Below are 20,639 nucleotides of genomic sequence, written 5' to 3' on the forward strand. Positions count from 1 at the left end.
ACGCCCAATTAAATTAATTTATAAAAAAACTAGGTAGGTGCTCTAAAATTGAAATCTTTGCCAGTTGTTTAGTTTGCTTCTTTTTTATTCACTATGTTAGTTGATTTCTCTTGATTCCCTCGATGCGACAAGTATTTTGATGCTTTTGAATTCCGTTAGCCCAACAAACACTACCAAGTGTATTGTTCTGGACATGATGAACCTAACCTAGATCGATTGATCCAAAAGGACAAGAGTTTCACCAGCAGAGTGAAAGAGATTCGGCGGAAATCACATGAGGAAAGACCTTTGTCGACGCGTTTCGAACCAACCACTGTGGTTCATCGTCAGGACGATGAACCACAGTGGTTGGTTCGAAACGCGTCGACAAAGGTCTTTCCTCATGTGATTTCCGCCGAAGTTCTGCTTTCAACAACTATTATGGATCACAGAAGCCTCAATTCAATAAGAGTGAAAGAGATCATACACCAGGTAGTTGTTCAAGTTCCCACTAAGGAGTAAGGTAGTTGTTCAAGTTCCCACTAAGGAGTAGCTATAGATATAGACAAATCATGTAGTCTACATTTTCTGAATTCACGAAGAGCTGAACAACCCTTCTATTGTTGTTGGTTTTCTAGCATTTAGTTTCAAGGGGTAAATTTTTGTTTCTGTGTCGGGTGTTATTGCTATCTTTCTTGCACTGTATTTTTGGTTTGACACGCAGTAGCATTGAGATATTAAAGCACATATCAATTTTCTTGAATTCACAGTTTACTTAGTTCTGCATTTTAATGGTGTGCTAATCAATTTCATTTCTTGTGATCCTTCATTTTTGCAAATCAGTAAATATTTTGGGAAATCTTGATAGTAATTCATTGGTATTAATTCGCTTCCTTTGCAAATTTGATGCCATAGGTCATAAGGGCATGCTATTGTTTTACCCTCAACTTACTCCTTGTAAAGTTGCATTTCATCCTTCTTCAATTAAAATTGTGCAAGGTTGTTACAAAAGTCTGTAGGAGCACACATTGCCGCTCTTATTTTTTTAACTGGGAAGAGTATTTGTATTATATAATTCGGTGTCTGGCTCACTGCAATTACATTAGGCAATTTCATAGATGTCTCTTCAAAATTTTCAGTGTCCCTCTCCTCATAAAAAATATTTCATACCTTACCTGAAGAGGGTGATTATGGCTTACAAAAACAATGAATTTGTTTGTAAAGACTTTACAGAATTGCCTCGACAATTTATTATATTTTGTTTACTATTTTTTATATTCAATGATCTTCTATATCTCACTATTCTTTTCGAATTTATACCTTACGGCGTTTTCTTTGCAACATTTGGTGCAAATGCTAGTTAATCATGAAATTGGTGCATTTGTTCCCACTTCATAACCCCTAGACTAAGCCTTAGCCACACAATGACATCATGCACACAACACGCAAGATGAGCCGCACGATTGAACACATTTAAAAAAATCAATGTATCTCTTACAGCCTTTCAAATTGAAGTAAATGTAGCAGAGGGAACACGGAACATACCAGCTACATCCACGAACTGTGGAGCCATTTAGATTTCACGTACTTCTTTTCTCCCGATGCTGATCTTTTCATGTCCTACAATGGCAACTGCCGTATTTCCTTCAAACTCATTTCACCACAATTATTACTCTTCTGGTCTTTTTTTCACAGATCACAAGAATTATCATATGCAATTGCGAAGTTTTACCTTTCATCCTACAGAGATGCATAACAAGCATGCCAGTACAATCAGCGGTACCACTGCTGCCATGAAAACACTGCCCACACACGATTCAACAGAACAAACCCAACGGAACTTGTCCGCAGACATAACCGCACTGTGTAAACGAGGTAAATTGAATGAGGCATTGGACGTTGTGGCTTATATGAACGAAGTAGGCATTTCTGTGGGAACTCATGTATATTCTACCCTTATAGAGGTATGTGCCAATAAAAAAGCTCTGTCAGAAGGCAGGAAAGTACACGCCCTGATGGAGGCAAGCCGAGTAGCCCAAAACGCATTTTTTGGTACAAAACTTGTAAATATGTATGCTTTGTGTGGTAATATGGCGGATGCACGCCAAGTATTTGAAAAAATTTCACCAAAAAATGTGTTTTTAATAAATGCTTTGATTAGGGGATATGCCAGGAATGGATTCTATGGGGCAGCCCTTTCAATATTTCATCAAATGCAGGAGGATGGGATACAACCAGACAGGTTCACCTTTCCCTGTGTACTCAAGGCATGTGGCAGCATATCGGCTCTGTGGCAAGGTAAGGCCATCCATGCCCGCGTAATCCGAAACGGGTTTGACTCTGATGTTCATGTTGGAAATGCTCTTGTAGCTATGTATGGCAAGTGTGGAAGTATGGAGATTGCGCGCCAAGTGTTTGGCAGAATGCCTAAAAGAGATGTTGTTTCATGGACTGCAATGATCACTGGCTACACCGAGAATGGCCAAGGCGAGGAGGCGCTGCAGCTCTTCTGTGAAATGCAACAGGATGGTGTGGAACCCAATCCAGTTACTTTTGCAAGCGTTTTGGCCCTATGCGCTAAATTAGCGAATCTCCAGCTGGGCAAGGAGATCCATAATCAGATAAGCATAAGTGGATTTGATTTAGATGTTTTGGTGGGAAATGCACTGATATCCATGTATGCAGAATGTGATGCTATAGAGGCTGCACGTTGCGTGTTTGATGGAATGCCTCACAAAGATTTGGTCTCATGGAATACAATTATAAGGACATATGCCAGTAATGGGTTTGCTGATGAAGCCTTAAAACTCTTTCGCCAAATCCAGCTGGTGGTTGTAAAACCAGACTCATTTACCATTGCCAGTGTTCTCCCAGCATGTGCTCAACTAGACGCTCTAAAACGGGGCAAGGAAATTCATAAATACATAATACAAAACCATCTTGAATCTGATGTCTTTGTGGGGAGTGCTCTCATAGACATGTATGCAAAATGTGGGAGCATTGAGTCTGCGCGCAGAGTTTTCGATAACTTGTCTTGTAGAAATGTGGTTTCATGGAATTCTATGATCACAGGACTTATTCAAAATGGGCAATCTAATGAGACCTTAAAGCTTTTTCGTGATATGCTATTAACACGAGTAAAACCTGACTCGGCTACCATCACTAGTGTTCTCCCTGCATGTGCCAACTTAGCAGCTCTGCGTCAGGGCAAGGAGATCCATAATTACTTAATCAGAAGTGGACTCGACACGGATGCATTTGTGGGAAGTGCTCTCATAGACATGTATGCCAAGTGTGGGACCATAGAACTTGCAAAACAAACTTTCAATACTATATCTAAAAAAGATTTGGTCTCATGGACCTCGATGATTGCAGGGTATGGAATTCATGGGCTTGGTGAAAATGCCCTCGCTGTTTTTGACCAGATGCAACAATCAGGCATGAAGCCAGACCATGTCACCTTTGTTTCTGTTTTATCTGCTTGCAGCCATGCAGGTTTGGTGAAAGAAGGATGGCAATACTTTAATAGCATGAGTCAAACTTATCATATCACACCTAAAGTTGAACATTATGCATGTATGGTTGACCTGCTTGGTCGTGCTGGGTGCTTGGAAGAGGCACAAAACTTCATTAAAAAGATGCCAATGGAACCTAATGCTGGTGTCTGGGGAGCGTTGCTCAGTGCTTGCAGAGTTCATTTGAACATACAGCTTGGAGAACAAGTAGCAGAACACCTTCTTGAACTAGAGCCTCAAAATACTGGAAACTATGTGCTATTATCAAATATCTATGCTGCAGCAGGCAGATGGGATGATGTAGCAAAGGTGAGAACAATGATGAAAGACAGAGGGATGAAGAAACTTCCAGGTTGTAGTTGGATTGAGTTCAAGAACATGGTTCATACTTTTTCTGTTGGAGACAAATCACACCCACAGTCAGCAAGAATCTATGCAATGTTGGAGAATCTGAGAAGACAGATGGAAAAGGCAGGGTATGTGCCTGACACAAACTTTGTGCTTCACGATGTCGATGTGGAGGAAAAAGAAAACATCCTCTTTTGCCACAGCGAGAAGCTGGCCATTGCTTTTGGACTTATCAACATAAGCCCTGGGACACCTATCCGGGTCACAAAAAACCTACGAGTATGTGGTGACTGTCACACTGCCACCAAATTTATCTCAAAGATATCTGGACAAGAAATCATTGTGAGAGATACAAACCGTTTCCATCATTTCAAGGATGGACGGTGTTCTTGTGGGGATTATTGGTGATTTGAATGGAGACAAATAGCCTAGTGTTTTTTATAAAAAAATGTCCAGATATATTTTGTTCGCAGGTACAGAATCTGTTTATTTTCCTTGCTAAACACTACATTTTTAAAAGCTGAAACTTGTAACAATATTTTCCTTGCTAAACACTACATTTTTAAAAGCTGAAACTTGTAACAATATTTTCCTTGCTAAACACTACATTTTTAAAAGCTGAAACTTGTAACAATTTTACAGTCCTAGCAATCTCTAAAGCCTTTATCTCTATTGTCCTTTGGGGTAGACTCCACGAAGCAGCATATGACGTTATATTGTAAAATCTAACCACTGATGCTCAAATGATTATAGGAGCGTCTCAACAACCTCCCATAATTAGAAGATTTCGCGGTGATTTTCAAATGAAATTGAGAACTCCATTATGACAATATTGTTGGACATTAGGCATTGTGGTTATACTTTTATGGCATCAGTATAATGTGCCTGCTTCAAAGGCTTGAGCCTCAAGAGGTTATGATATGCATCAATTATGATTCATTCTCTCTCCTCTTTCTTGATATGCATCAATTATGATTCATTCTCTCTCCTCTTTCTCTCCACAGTGACATTAGGACACACCTAGGCACACAGATACAAGCATATACATATGCATAGATATTGTAATACCCCTGACTCGATCCCTGAATTGTGAATAAATATGTACATATGATAATTAGGTTGGTGAGTTGGGGACAATATTGGGGTCAGTGTGCCTATGTGCATATGTGTTTTTAGGTCAGTGTGTCCGTGTTTATATATTTTGGGCCAAAGAACCTAATTTTGTAAATAGGGAATCACATGCATGAGAATAAAATACACCACTGTAGACCAAGACAAACAAAAGAGTATAGGTGGCTAAGACTTCATAAGTGTGAAAATGGGCTAAGTGATGAAGGGCTTAAATTTAGATGGCTAAAATATTATTAAAATATGCTTAAGTCAAAAAGTGCACATGTTTTATTTTAAGTCCATAAAGTGATTTTAGGGAGTGCCATGTGTCAAAAGAGTGACATGCACATAAAAAGTGAAAGTTATCAATGTCATTGTACACATTTTACATCATTTAACTGTGAAGAGGTCGCTGGACTTCTTGAAGGGAAATTAGGGACAACCCTTTGACATGATGGACCATGAGTAAAATCTGAGGAGGATTCAGGAAAAATGAGATAAGTTCCTTGGTATGAGGTCAAAGGTACCTGGAGAGCCATGGGGTAGTTGGAACTCCTAGAAACCACAAGACTATGGCACATCCCCTGGATGATTGAGTTGTACACCCTTGAAGGGTAGTGATGCAGGAGCATTAGAGCTTCCAAGCCATCAAGCTTTTTGTAGACAAAGCTCCAAACGAGGTTTCAACATTTGAAAGGAATTCTAATTCTTTATTTGTAAATATTCTTAGTATTTTTTATTATTATAGGAAGTATGAGTCATAGATTTAGAAAAACTATGGATATGAAAGATTTTGTTGATATGCTAAAAGTAAATCTTCCTTGTAAAGCATGAGAGATTCTAGGGATAGATTGAACGATTTTAGGATTTAGAAAAATCAGAGTCGTGGAGTGATTTATGGATGATTTTATGGAGTGATTTACGAGTCTAGGAAAATATATTTTCTTATGAATTTGTATTTAATCATTGTAAGCCTAAGGGCAAAGCTAATGGCTAAATGCATGTAGAATCAAGGCATAGGAGAATAGATCATGATTTTTATTATGTATGTGCAATTTTGGTGCTTATTAATGAGAAGAGGAATTCATTAATTGTCGTGTTTTGATTCTGTGTGTTTATGCATGAATACATGGATATCTGGTGGATGTTTATTTAGTGTGAATGATTACTTATTATTGTACAAGAATCCCGATAGAAGGGAGTCAAATTAGTGTGAATGATTGTAAGAGAAATAACGAAGTGCTAACTTGTTTAGAGTAGAGCTTCGTAAAATTCCAATTAGAATCAAGATAGAATTTGGGTAGAACCTACATAGGTTCCAAATTTTGTAGAAGTCTCCAAGACTTAGAAAAATCTGGTGATAAGTTATGGATTTCAATGTGAGTAAATCCAGAGAACAAGTAATAGACTTGTTTTTTTAAAGAATTATCTCTATGTGGATTGGAGGGTTGCAAGATGATGGATTTTTCTTGCATCAAGTGGTATCAGAACAGGATATGCTCTTTGGGAAACATATATTTGAGTGAGAAGGTTTTTTGCAAGAACATAACACATAAATGCTTATGTAAATGATGGACGAGTAGATCTATTGAGATCTGACAGGTTATTGGCCTTGTGTTTTTTTTGACAATCAATTAATGTGCAGGTAGCAGCAATTACAACAGTAAAGTTATGACAAAGGGAGAAGGAGCATACAAAGCTCTTAGGTGAAGAAACTTGTGACAAAACCCTAGCAGCAAATTAACATTGCTGAAGAGGAAAAGGACAAGTAGAAGTACTCAATAAGTGAGTAAGGTATATGCAACGTCCCAGAGAGAAAGGAGTGCTCAAAATGAATGTTCAAGTGAAGTGAACCATTGGCCAAGTTTAGAAGAGATAGCTTGGTGAGGTGTCAGCTAGATTGCAACTCACAAGTGGACAATGAGAGTTCACAGAAGAAGGAAGTGGGAATGACTACTGATAGTCATTTCAAGGGTTCAGTGAGAAGTCACAAGTGGATGAAAGAAAATGTCAAAGCAGTTGGCATGAGGAAGATGATGGATGAAGAATTCGAGAAAGAGATGACTGAGATGAAGGCACAATTGAATGTGCTTATGGAGCTACTACAAAAAGAAGTTGAAGATTAGAGATGTGGATGGGTGCTACGAAAGAAAGTGAAATGGCACACGTTGCAAGTGAAGCTGAAGCGTAGGTTGAGCATTCAACAGAGGTAAGAAGAGCACAGGGTAGCAGAGATGGAGGTTTGCATTTGTCAACTGGAACATGGACCAATTCTTGGTGAAGGAGAGGATGAAGGAAATGATGAGATCCAAGGATCTTGTAATTTAAAACTAATGAATTTGTTGTGAATGTAGGTATTGAAGATGGAGAATTTCCTCATGAAGGCATACTCAAGGAGATTCCAAGAAATGGGATTGAACATGAAAGTATTCTACTAAAGGAAGTAGATGTGGACTTCGAAGAAGAAGTAATTCTCTTGGAATAGTGGTTGGCAAAGGACACTGGTAATGAATGTTGCAAAGAGTTTATAAAACCAAGTCAAGTTTGGTTTGCTAATTTAGATGAAGAATTAGCTTATTTGGAAGAGAAACTATTAGATCCAAAGGTGCATATCCAACATGGAGAACTAGAACTCGAGGAGGAAGTTGTCTTGAAAGATACTAAGGTGAATGATACTATAAGGTATGGTCAGCATAAATTTTTTGAATCAGAGGTGCATACGAATTCTGTGATTCTTATGCAAATGGTAATGCAACAACAAGTGAGAGATGCAAGCAAGTTGCAACAACCAAAGACAAAGTTGGATGAGGAAATAGACGTGTCGTGGATGTTGATGAACAAGATGAACCGAAGAAGGTACATCAAGAGGAAAAGGACAACCAATAACAAGGAAAAGCTGATTGCAAGACTTTGCATTAGTAAAGCAAGTGGACAACAACAATATAAGGTTTGGAAATCGGGAGAGGTGAAGGTGAAAAAGGCAGAAGTCTTTGAGCAACAACATGTTGAGATGGATGATCAACTACAATGCGAAGTATGGGACCTTGGAATCAATGACACATGACTAGGAGGTCATGAATTTTTTCTACCTTGGGACTCTCATGCAGGAGCATTAGAGTTTCCAAGCCATTAAGCTTTTTGGAGACAAAGCTCCAAATTAGGTTTCAACGTTTAAAGGGAATTTTAATTCCTTATTTGTAAATATTCTTAGTATCTGTTATTATTATAGGAAGTATGAGTCATAAGTTTAGAAAAGCTATGGATAAGAAATATTTTATTGATATGTTAAAAGCAAATCTTCCTTGTAAAGAATGGGAGATTCTAGGGATATATTAAGTTATTTTAGGATTTAGAAATATCATATTTGTTGAGTGATTTAGGGATCTAGGAAAATATACTTTTCTTTTAAATTTGCATTTAATCATTGTAAGCTTAAGGGAAAAGCTAATGGCCAAATGCATGTAGAATTAGGCCATAGGAGAATAGATCAAGACTTTTACTATGTATGTACAATTTTGGTGTTTATTAATGAGGAGGAATTCATTAATTGTTGTGTTTTGATTCTGTGTGTTTATGCATGAAATACATGGATATCTGGTGGATGTTTACTTAATGTGAATGATTACTTATTATTGTACACGAATCCTGATAGAAGGCGATCAAATTAGTGTGAATGATTGTACGGTAAATAACAAAGTGTTATTTTTTTTAAAATCAGGGCTTCATAGAATTGCAAGTTAGAATTCAATTAAATCAAGATAGAATTTGGGTAGAACCTACATAGGTTCCAATTTTGTAGAAGTCTCCATGACTTAGACGAATCTAGTGATGGATTATGGATTTCAATGTGAGTAAAGCCAAAGAGCAAGTAGTAGACTTGGATTTTTAAAGACTTATTTACGTTTGGATTGAAGAGTTGTAGGATGATGGATTTTTCCTACGTCAGGTAGTGGCATAGCTCGATGGATTGCAGGTGCAGAAAATGGGGTGCACTACCCAGTTGTGGGGTTGTGGGGGATATGAGACTATTAGTACGAGGTTGTTGGGTTTGGTTTCTTGACCTGGTTATGTACCTAGGTTAGGTAATCTATTGTCCATCTGGAGTCAAGGCCTTGTCTCGGGGATGACCTACTACTAAGAGAATATAAGCAAGATGATCTATGGCTAGGTTGAATGCTTGAGTTTTGGAACTGGTTGGTGCTTTCTTAAAAAATAAGTATTTATTCTTAATATTTATATGCTTATGTTATAATTATACATATGATCTTCATGTGTTGTGTGTGTATAGTAATTTAAATGGTGTTATCATGCAATTATATTCCTGTAAATGAGTGCATTAACCATATTCAACCATTGTTACAAAAAACAACTTAACGAGAAAATTACAAGGAAAAAGGGGGCTAAGGTGACATGGGTATTGATATGTCCTAGCAAGTGGTTGGGGGCATTGTAAATATCATCTCAATGTAATGAAATCTCAAAGAAAAACCTAATGAAGTTTGATAAATATGATTGGTTTCATAAATTGTCTCAAAAGTAGAGAGGCAAGTCATGATTAATCAAGCTAGTTTGAACGCGGTTGATGCAAAACTGTACGATAATCCCTCCCTTTCAGTTGAGTGTTTTAATGTGGCACTCCATAATACTCCCCCTTTCTGCAAGGTATTTTAAATCATATGGGTGACACATTGTAGTGACGTTTTGGATGAATAAGGTTTTTGCTTTACAATCTTGAACCCAAAGATTTAGGTTTGCAGAGTTATATTCGAGGATGACACTCACAGGGTCAGTGCAACTACACTCCTACTCCTTGATGTCCACAACAAGATGTGTTTTTTAGTATTTATCCACATCAGTGTCAAATTGTTGAATTCCGCCTTGCATTCTTCATAGTAACGTTATCATTTACTATAATCATTTTTCCCATAATTATGATTCGGATTTCAGATTTGAGTTGACTATAGAACAAGTCAATGAGTGACTAGGTCCAATAAAAATTACATAAATGATTTACTACGTCCAAAAAATACATAAAATATTCAATTTGTAACTAGCTATTATCAAGGATTACATTCATGGGGTTAGCATACCTAAATTCCTACACGTTTGCTCCAAGATGGGCTCTTTTATTATTTAAATTGTTGAATTCAACATTGCATTTTCAAGGCAATGTCATCATGACCAAAACCATTTTGCCCAAAATTATGATTCAGATTGGAATTCGCTGTAGAATAAGTCAATGAATGATTGGGTGAATATTTTTTTTATAACATATTAAATTTGGGATTATATATGGGTGATGAAGAGAGATAACCATGAGAGTTTGATGATTTCATAAATGTTGGTATTGATGTGACCCATGAATCTTATGGATATTCCATATGACACTACTATATATATATATATATATATACCATGGAGCTTAAGAGCTGTGAGTAGGATGATGGTGTAGCCATGGTTATTGTTAAACGTTGTTGATCTCATTTCTCATGATATTATGTTAGTGGGATGAATTGGTTTCATATATTCTTCTCCTCCATTCAAATTTATAATTTCAAATTTAATTTTTCTATCAATTGAAAATTTGATTGCATTTATTTCTTTTCCATATCTATCATTTTAAATTTTAAACATATCTTTAAATGTCAAATTATTTTGTATTTTTATATATAAATTTCACTATCATAAATTTTCATGTGTTAGGATATTTTATATATATATAAATATTTTAATTATTAAAAAAATTAAAATTTATTAAAAATAAAATAATATATTATAATGTTTATCCTATATTGATTTTAGTTTTTAACCATTCAATGAGCATGTAGTTAAGTCAACCTACCAACATTTACAATCGAAATATCTGAGGTAAATGACGACAACTAGTTTCCACTATGCAATATTAACACTTTACCTCTAAAGCTGGGGAAGGGAGGGTGGTCGGATCGTACAATTGACATAATTAATGCTTAAACGCACTTGTGAAGAATATTCACATCACAGAAGTTGAAGGACAAAATAATATGGATTATTATATCGTAAGACTTATATAAAATGATTATTTTGTAATGTGCCTTATGCACATTATGACAAGGAGTGAATGAAAAACATTGAACTTTTACTTTTCCTTTATAATGTGAGCGCTAGGCATGATTTCATTTCGGTGGTGTTCCTCGCCGTGGACATATTTTATCATGACTTTTAACTAAATGCCCCTTGATGTTTCTTGTGATTTTTTAAGGCCCTCATACTCTCCTAGTGCGCATCTTCTATCTTGACTTTTAAAAGATTCTTATTGGTGTTCCCGGTTACTATTTCGAGTATTAATACTCCCCTTGACAAGCATGCCCATAATCCTCCCTTACTTATGGTTCTCCTACTTTTGTGAAATTCAACTTTCATAGAGTGAACTTTCATAGAGTGATGACTTATATATATTAATGTGTGTGGGTTATGTTACATCATAATTTTAAAGCTCAGTTTATTCATATACAAAGTTGCATTTTCATTATTGGATATATTGTCTCATACGTTTCTAAAATTATATATTCAAACAAAGTTTCTTAACAACAAACAAAATTTATAAAATATAGGAAATTATTGTGTGAAACTAAATAAAAAGTATAAGATTAATATTGAGTGGGGAGATAAAGAAAATATAAGAAATTGTTGTGTGAAACTAAATAAAAAGGTAGAAGATTAATATTGAGTAGGGAGATAGAGAGGTGTAAGGTTTCAACCACATAGATACAACAATGGATTAAATCCCCATTAATTAAATGACAAATGCCTTAACTATCGATCAAACCCTACTGTAACACCCTCATCCCACATCTACCCAAGTAACCGACCAACCGGGGTAAATATGCGACGAGAGGCCACTATAATGGGATTCAACCTCCTAGGTGACCTTAAGGAAGTGGAATCGACGGAAACCCACAACATAGACCTTCTATACCTGCTACAGGACTCCCAAAAGCCTTCCCAATCATCCCCATGACCAGTCCCTGGGTCCCACTGAGTTTTTAGACCATTAAACCCCTGGACGCTCCCTTGATATGGACAAGGGTGTGTTTGAGAGGCTCCAATCGCTCCCACAACAAGGCATGGGTGCGTCTAGGGACTTTTCTCCTCAATCTTGTGCCTATGACTCTGGGATTTGTGCCCTTTTTCAAGCTCAGATTCCAGGTCACTGCCCAAAACTCAATGACAGGTTCAGAAATGAAATTTCACAACGGAACAAAGATACATTTGCAAAAACATCAACAAGGACTAGACTAAACCCCTACTAACCATGACAAACATTTCGTTAAAAATATCACAAATATGAAATCTACAGGTTTTAACAACAGAACTGAGCATAGGGGTCTCATACTTATTTGAGATTCGCTATGAGGCATTGTTTCCTTATCCTATTAGTTGCATTATCATCTATTACGTCATAGGTACATTGTTCATTCATTTACAAGTAAAAACATGATGAGAGGCATACATCACCACTGTCATAATACATATTCATAACCAAAATAATAACAATAGAAATTCCAAGGAAACAACAACCATATAATCCACATATGAACCGGTATAATACTCATGAAATAACTTCATATTAATGAATGCAACGACCAACCAGGTTTGGGACTTCCACGAACCACCCAACCATAGATTGGATGAACCAAATATTTTTTTCAGCTAATCACCCCTGTGCCATATTTCAAGCATGAATGTGGGACTTAAAGCCAAACTCAACTAGGGCATTGATCAAAATATAGATTAGGGGCCGAAATTTGCTCAAAAATGAAAGTGTCCGGAATCGTTCGAAACCTGAATGATTGCGTCCATCTCATCAAGATGATCGCAATGCAATCTTATCACTAAAAACCGAGTCCAAATGAGGGAGAAAATGCCTGTTGTTTGTTTCCTAAACAGCTAAAAAAAATGCAGAACATGACAGAATGATGATGTATGGTAGTACAGTTAGCATGATGGGAATCTTTTTCAGTTTTATAATATAATATACGAATTTAAAATCATGTGCATGAACATAAGGTATGAAATACAATTTTATCTTCAATTTCCTCTTAAAATGAATGTTTTGGTGCTTTTTAGAGACACACTAGAGGAATAGGATCCAAATTATTGATGAAGATGGGCTATGAAGGTAAAGAGTTAGGCACACATGCACAAGGCATAGTTGAGCCAATTGTTGTTGAGGAAAGGCCTAGGTATTTGGGTCTTGGTTATGAACAACATGATGGAGAATTGAGGCACATGGAAGTGTTCCAAGAGGGAATTTCATTACATGTTCATACCCTCAAGCTTGTGAAGATTGTGTTCATGAGGAATGCAAAAGTTGTATACCCACTTTGCAAGAAGATGCTCATAAGCATACAACTAGTGAAGGGAAAACAAGATAATGATGAAAGATCTAAGGTTATTAACGCCATTGTTGGTATTCCAAAGAGAACTACTACCTCTTCAAATTCACCTCCTCAAGAAGGCGACAAAGGTGAATGTTCAAGGTATAAATCTTCCTTTAATCAAGTTTCTTTTGATTATGTTGAACATGGTAAATCTTCATGTAAGAATTGGAGAAAAAGTTCATGTTCCTTTTGTGGTTTGAATAACCATAATGTTTCAAGATGTTGGAAGAAAATGGCCACATACATAGAACTTTCAAAGCAAAAGCGACAGAAAACCAGAGGTCCATTGGATAATGAAACCATGTGCAAAGAAGATGTAATTGTTTTTCACTCATTGCCATAAGCAAGGTCATCTCATAGACAAATGTTGGAATTTGAGTCCAACAACTCATCCACGACATGTGAAGAAGGTGGAGAGAGACTTTGGAAATGATGGAAAAGAAGATTCCATAATTGATGTAGGTTAAGATGATTCACAAGATGATGTGCAGCTGAAAGAATCACCATTGAAATGGTTTGGTAAGAAGTGGTTTGATTTCCTATCCGAAGTGGTTTGATTTCTTATCCAAATAAGGCTTGCATTTATTTTGTTGAGATGCAATTCTTTGCCTTAAAAATGCATTTCTTTGCCTTATGAATGCATTACTTTTTTGTTGAAAGTATGCTGCAACTTGTATGATGCAAAATGTTGAAAGTGGAGTTTTGTTTGACTCACTTAAATGCAGCCAAGAAGGCAATTTGTGGTTACAAGTTTGTATGTGAATGAATTTATTTTGAAAGCATTCTTGATCTTTCATAATTTCACCAAGAAGGTGTGCAAAAGTTGGGTTGTTACTCCATTTGCAGCAAATTTGTCATTTCAGCTCTTATATACCCATACATGTTTTTGGTCATATTGTACTTGTGTTTGTACTTGAAGGAGATTTGAAGAATTGTACACATACATGAGAGTTTGTGTGTGTGAACACTGAAACTAGATACATGCATGAGTGTCGACTTGTGTTGATTGTTGTTACATGTATGTTATATCTACTTGGAAGAGTTGATTTTATCTTCGAAGATGAAAGGGAGTTGTTAACATGTTATTGCATGAGATGTGAAATTCTTGTTGTTTATGCAAAGAATCGTCAAGTTTTTGTATATGCTTATGTTTGGCTCTTAAGTCAAGTCAATTGTTAGAGTATGTTTATCGACTTATGTTTGGTCAATGATGTTTTGTCGATTTGTGTTTAATCGGTGATTTGTACACCAATATGCAAGAGTACATGGCGATGTTACATGATGTGACAATTGTTGCTTTGAAGGAACAAAAGAAGAGATCACTGATTTACAATTTATTGCATAATGTGTTTTTCCATTTAATGGGTGTTTTTTGTGACAAGATGTTATAGGATTGTGGAAGGTCCATTCTTGAGCAAGATGCTCATGCTTATTGTTCATTCTCAAATTAATGACATGAGCAACATGTTGAACTGGAGGATAATAGAGGCAAGAAGCAAAAAGTGGACGAGATGCCAAAAAGTTTGCAGCCATAGAAGATCGTTGTTTTGTGTTGACGCCAAGAAGCAAAAGAGATGACAAATGCATTATTCCAGAAGTGGAATTTGGAACCGTGGAGGTAAAAGAATGGTCATTTCTTTTCTTGTTGTTACTGATATTGGAACTCATTACTGTAGTTCACTAAGATGGGCTTAACTTGGAAAAGTGGTTTCCAAGAAGAAGCTTGCATCAAATGCATGTGTTGCAAAGGAGGAACATGATTCTCAGTGGGAAGGCTGTCAATTAGTTTTCCAAGCATCGAGGGATCACTTTGGTACAATATGGTGTGTAATCAGTCAACAAGAAGCTAATAAGTGTTGGATAGGGTCAGCAACAAAAGGGAGAACAATGGTTGAGGGACATAGCCATTTGCAATGCAAGGCATGTCCATGTACTCAAGTGGTTGTCATGGAGATTTCTTCAAGTAGAATTATTTGATAGAATTTTGGAAGGAGAAGATTGTTTAAATCTCATTAGATAACCAGATTTTGTGGGTCCAAAAGCCCGTAAGTGGGAAGGAGTGATCGAAATCTTGATTAGGGGCCAAAATTTGCTAAAAGATGAAAGTGTCCATAATCATTCTAAACCTGAACGACTGCGTTCGTCTCGTCAAGACGATCGCAACACAATTTGTTTCATTGAAAACCGAATCTGGATGAGTAAGAAAAGGCCTACTGTTAATTTTCCTAAACAACTAAAAAAATTACAAAGCATGAGAGAATGATGACATGGCAATACAGTTAGCATGATGGGAATCTTCTTCAGTTTTTTCCCAATGAGGTTGTGACAAGTGTCACTTCAGGATTCGCTAGTTTGGTTGTGTGAAGGTGAAATTTCCCAATGTCCTCCAAGGTGGAATTATTGGTTCATGATGAATATTATGTGGAAATTGTATTTTTTTAGAAATATATATATATATATATATATTATTTTATATGATTTTAAATTCATATATTATATTATATATAAATATTATATATTTAAACCTTATATATAATTCCAAAATCCGCATATACATATCAAATGGCGCATTTTAATATGGTATATCAAAGTCAACGAAGTATTGACATCAAAATGTTTTATTTATGGTGGGCAAAATGTATTAAGGGATGGGCGGAGGGTAGGTCGAACCCATGACCTCACCCTCCCAAACTCCAATGCTTACCAATGGACCAAAGCACAGACTTGTTAAAAGGTGCCCACGATATGTCATTTAATGCCGATAGCAGAGCTAACAGCGGGAGAGGAGGGAGCCAACCCTGTGGGCCAACCCCCTCTCCATACGACCACGTTTTAAAACCAAGGGCTAGTGCTAAAGGGATAAGCGCGCTTAGCGCTGCTAATCCTGTTTTAGCCTTAATTAATCCGAATTTAAGATGGTGACAGTTTTGGAGGCGCGCCAAATTTGGTGGGACTACCAAGTTTGGTGGTGCTAACTGGAGTCTTCTCTAGTTTTAGTGGGGTTTCCTAGGGAAAAATTGAATGAAGCATATCTTGAGCAATTTTTGACCAAATTGAGCTCAAAAAGAGGTCTTCTTGGCTAATTTGGACATCCTGAACTCATTGGTGCAGGTTGCAGAGACAATAAAAGACTTCTACAAGTGATTTTTCCACAAGGAAGTTTAAGGAAGCTTGGGGCCACCAGGGAAAGAAGTTATGCTCAGATCAACCAAAGTTAGTTTTCAGAGATCTAATAGTCATTTTTGGGGTTTTTTGATCCTATGAACACAATGGAATAGGTTTTAGGAGCAATGGGACACTTTTGTATGTGATTTTTTCCACATTGAAGTTTTATGAAGCTTAGGGCCACCAGGGAGGAGGTCATGCCTAGAATAGCAATGGTCCATTTTCAGAGATTGGAGAGTCAACTTAGGGGTTTTGGGATACTTTGAGTCCATTGAAGTAGATTTCAGGAGCTCAAGAGCATTGAAAACTGTACTTTTTTCCTTTTTGAGCAAATACAGAGGCCCAAGCCATGGAAGCTGGACTAAGGAGATGTAGCTCCGGAGGGGTGAACTCCTTTATCAAAACATTGTGTTGAGTGTTTTTCTTGATGGTTTTCTATTCATTTTCTTACTGCTATTCAGTAATTAATTTCATGCTATTATGCTCATGATTTCACATAAAACTTGACATAAAATTTACCTATTTCCAATCACAAACATCATAAGAGAACCCTACACATGAAGCAATAGACAAGTATGTGTTTTAAAATATGTAAATGAAATTAGCACAAAAAAACTAACATTAAACTATAGATCAGGCTTCCCGAGGCTACACCACCTCACCCTCATTAATAGAACCATTATTTTTCGTAATACACACTGGATCACTAGGCTATCAACCATAAACATACAATACCAGGCTTTACTGTAATCCCCACTGGATCACTAGGTCAAAACTGGATTTCGCTACAAGAACCATGAGGAATTTCCTGTCTCCTAATCTCTAGGCTTTACTGCAATCCACAGTCAGATACAAGGATCACTAGGCCATAACCGAGATACCACTCTCTACGCCTTACCTTAATCCACACTAGATCACTAGGCCCTAACCAAGGCTCCGCCCTCTAGGATTTACCATATATCCCACCATTCACCGACAAGGATTCCTAGACCTAATCAAGGGTAACCACCTCTAGGATTTACTGTATATCTCGCCATTAATTGGTCAAGGATTCCTAGGCCCATCGAGGCACAAAATACTCGGATTTACCACAACCCACAGTCCAGTTCAGGGGTTACTAGGCCAGTGGCTTTACCACAATCCACATTCCGATCCAAGGATCACTAGGCCATGTGTTCTTTCTTTCGGAGATCCACCTCACTTAAATTTGAATCCATCCAGCAATCCAACTCAACCAAAACATGAGAACCCCATCACACCATGGCTATCCAGAAATGGTAAGGCTAGGTGGAAAACACTGTCACACCTTGAAAAGACCATGCCATGACAACAAAGAACCACATGCAATACCATTCATGCCAAATCTAGCAAGAAATCACACATGCAAATCGATACCTGCAATGAATCCTGTTGTAGCTGCTTGATCCTACTCTTCCTTGCTGGCTCCTTCCTTCCTCTGGCCTTCTTTGCCTTTCTTGATCCATTGCCAAATTGCTTCAAGAAAACTCTAAGTGTCCAAGAGTGAGAGAGAGAGAGAATAATGAGACAACTCCAAAACTGAACTGACAAAATGTTACATCGACCAAGCCTACACTGACCAAGCCTGCCTAGTGATACTCAAAAGATTTTTTTATCCATGAGGTCTCTACTTTCTTCAATTTCCATTATTTTCCTTCATTCCTCCTCAAATGCAACTCATGACCTTACACCTTCCTTTTCTCCTAATTTCCATTATTTTTATAAATAAATTGCCAAAAATGCCATTTTTCCTTTCCAAAGCCTTTGTCATTGCATTTTCCAATTTCTTTAGCCATAATAAACCAATGAACACCCACACTAGGATGTCTTGCCCAACATTCAGATTGGAATACATGTTCCATGACCTTGGTCTTATATATTTTTCCTTTATTAACTTTTTACATGGAATTTTGACCAGGGCTATGACAGAACCCTTCCACTTGGGGGAATACCGTCCTCGATGTTCAATGACACCTACAACCAACAAGACTGTTGTAAGAAAAACATACTTCCCATGGAGCTTTATAACATAATGCGTTACCATATTTACAATGACCATTGCTGAAACATGGCAAACATACCATTTACTGGAGCTTTATAACATAGCTCATTACGATATTTACAATAACCATATATACACATATGCACATTTTTTAAAACAACAAATAAAAGGATACGATGCTTGCATCTGCAACAAGGGAATCCAGAGGCTCACACCTCCACCCTCAAAGTAATACCAGGATTCACCTCCTTCCAAGGAAGTCCAGAATCCACTGCAAGGTCAAATTTGCATCTAATGTCTAGTGCTATAATCCTGTGCCACTTGTCCTCTCAGTGAATAGTTACTGTCTCATTGTTCCAAGGAACACTTCCAATAAGAATTTGATTCCATCTGGAAATGCTAATGACCAAAACAAATATATCCCTGACCTTCCCTTCTTTTCTACACATTCCCTCGGGCAATTTGGTCACCCCCTTTTGTGCAGTCACACACCTTCCAAGTTTCGCTGGCAACCCCATCCCGGGTAGTCCATCCCTCGACAAGGTTTCCCTGTATCGGAAGGTATAGAAACCAAGGCATATCCCTGCCTTAATCCCATCATATTGGTCATATCATACTCATGGAAATCAATGGACACTATTGGGTACTAGTGTCCCACAATGGCCCTGCTCCTAAATGTTTTACCAGCATAATGTTGCCTATTCCAATTCCTTTTGCTGTTGTTGCTAATGCTTGCAATAGGTTTCAATCATCCAACCAGGCATTTTCATGCTTTCCTGTACAAAGCACATAATTTCCATTAGATTCAAAATAAATTGAAATAACTTCAAATCATACCTCATTGGTGGCCCGTCAATATGGTATACTTGCAATTTTGTTCACTTCTTGTTATAACAAGTCAAACTAGCATCTTTGACCAAATCATCATGTATAAACATATCACATCATGTTAGCTCAAAACACAACCATCATAGATCAAAATCATAAATCACATGTAACCATCATAAACCATTATCATAGATTACATCTAATCATCATAAACTATAATCATAAATTAGATGCATAATAAAATTGAAATAAAATATTGATAGTTATCCTTTAATCAATCTTTAGCTTCTACCTTTGTTCTTATTGTGTACACACTCCAGATTGGTTGCCACATCTGAAAAATGCTCATTGCTTTCTCCTCAACCATGTGCACATACACATAGCGTGCATCACACACATACAACCACACAAGACATACATGAAATACATGCACCTACACCTAACATACAACACATACACTTACACCCAGTGTACAACATAACACAATGCATATGCCTACAATTGGTGTACACCACCGCACAATACATACACCTACACACGATGTACAACAAAATACATATACGTACACATAGTACAACACAACGGATACACATGTCATGATATCACGACTACACAATGCACATACATAGTACTGCATGCCTATAACACAACATGTATGACATATGCACAATACCACATTTACACCAATAATATATCTACAACATGTACACAGTACCACCTGTACACAACACCACCTTCACAAGTTGTACACAACATCACATGTACACGACACCACCTACAAAACATGTAGACAACACCATATGTACATTACACCACCTGTACAATGTGTACACAATACCACATGTATATATCACCACATACACGACATGTACACGACACCACATGTACACAACGCCACATGCACGACATGCACACCACACCACCTGCACACAACACCACATGTATAACATGTACACAACACCACATGTACTATCATGCATACAACACCACATGTACATAGTACCATATGTAAAACATACACACAACATCATATGTACATAGCACTACATATACAACATGTACATAGAATCATTTGTACATAACATTGCATATCCAACATGCACACAACATCGCATATAAAAAATGTGCACAGTATGATATGTACACAACATCGCATATCCAACATGCACACAACACCATACGCACACAACACTGCATATACAAAATGTGCACAGTACGATATGTACACAACACCACATATCCAACATGTAC

General features: G+C 37.1%; 1 pseudogene; it reads left to right on the forward strand.

The window, feature by feature from the left end:
* Positions 1-1,465: 1,465 nt before the first annotated feature.
* On the forward strand, positions 1,466-4,387 carry LOC149153196 (putative pentatricopeptide repeat-containing protein At3g23330 pseudogene; annotated as a pseudogene).
* Positions 4,388-20,639: the final 16,252 nt, after the last annotated feature.

This window comes from Pinus tabuliformis, chromosome 9 (genome assembly GCF_031772625.1).
Source record: "Pinus tabuliformis cultivar Carrire ecotype Pingquan chromosome 9, CPIR1, whole genome shotgun sequence".
Lineage (NCBI taxonomy): Eukaryota > Viridiplantae > Streptophyta > Pinopsida > Pinales > Pinaceae > Pinus > Pinus tabuliformis.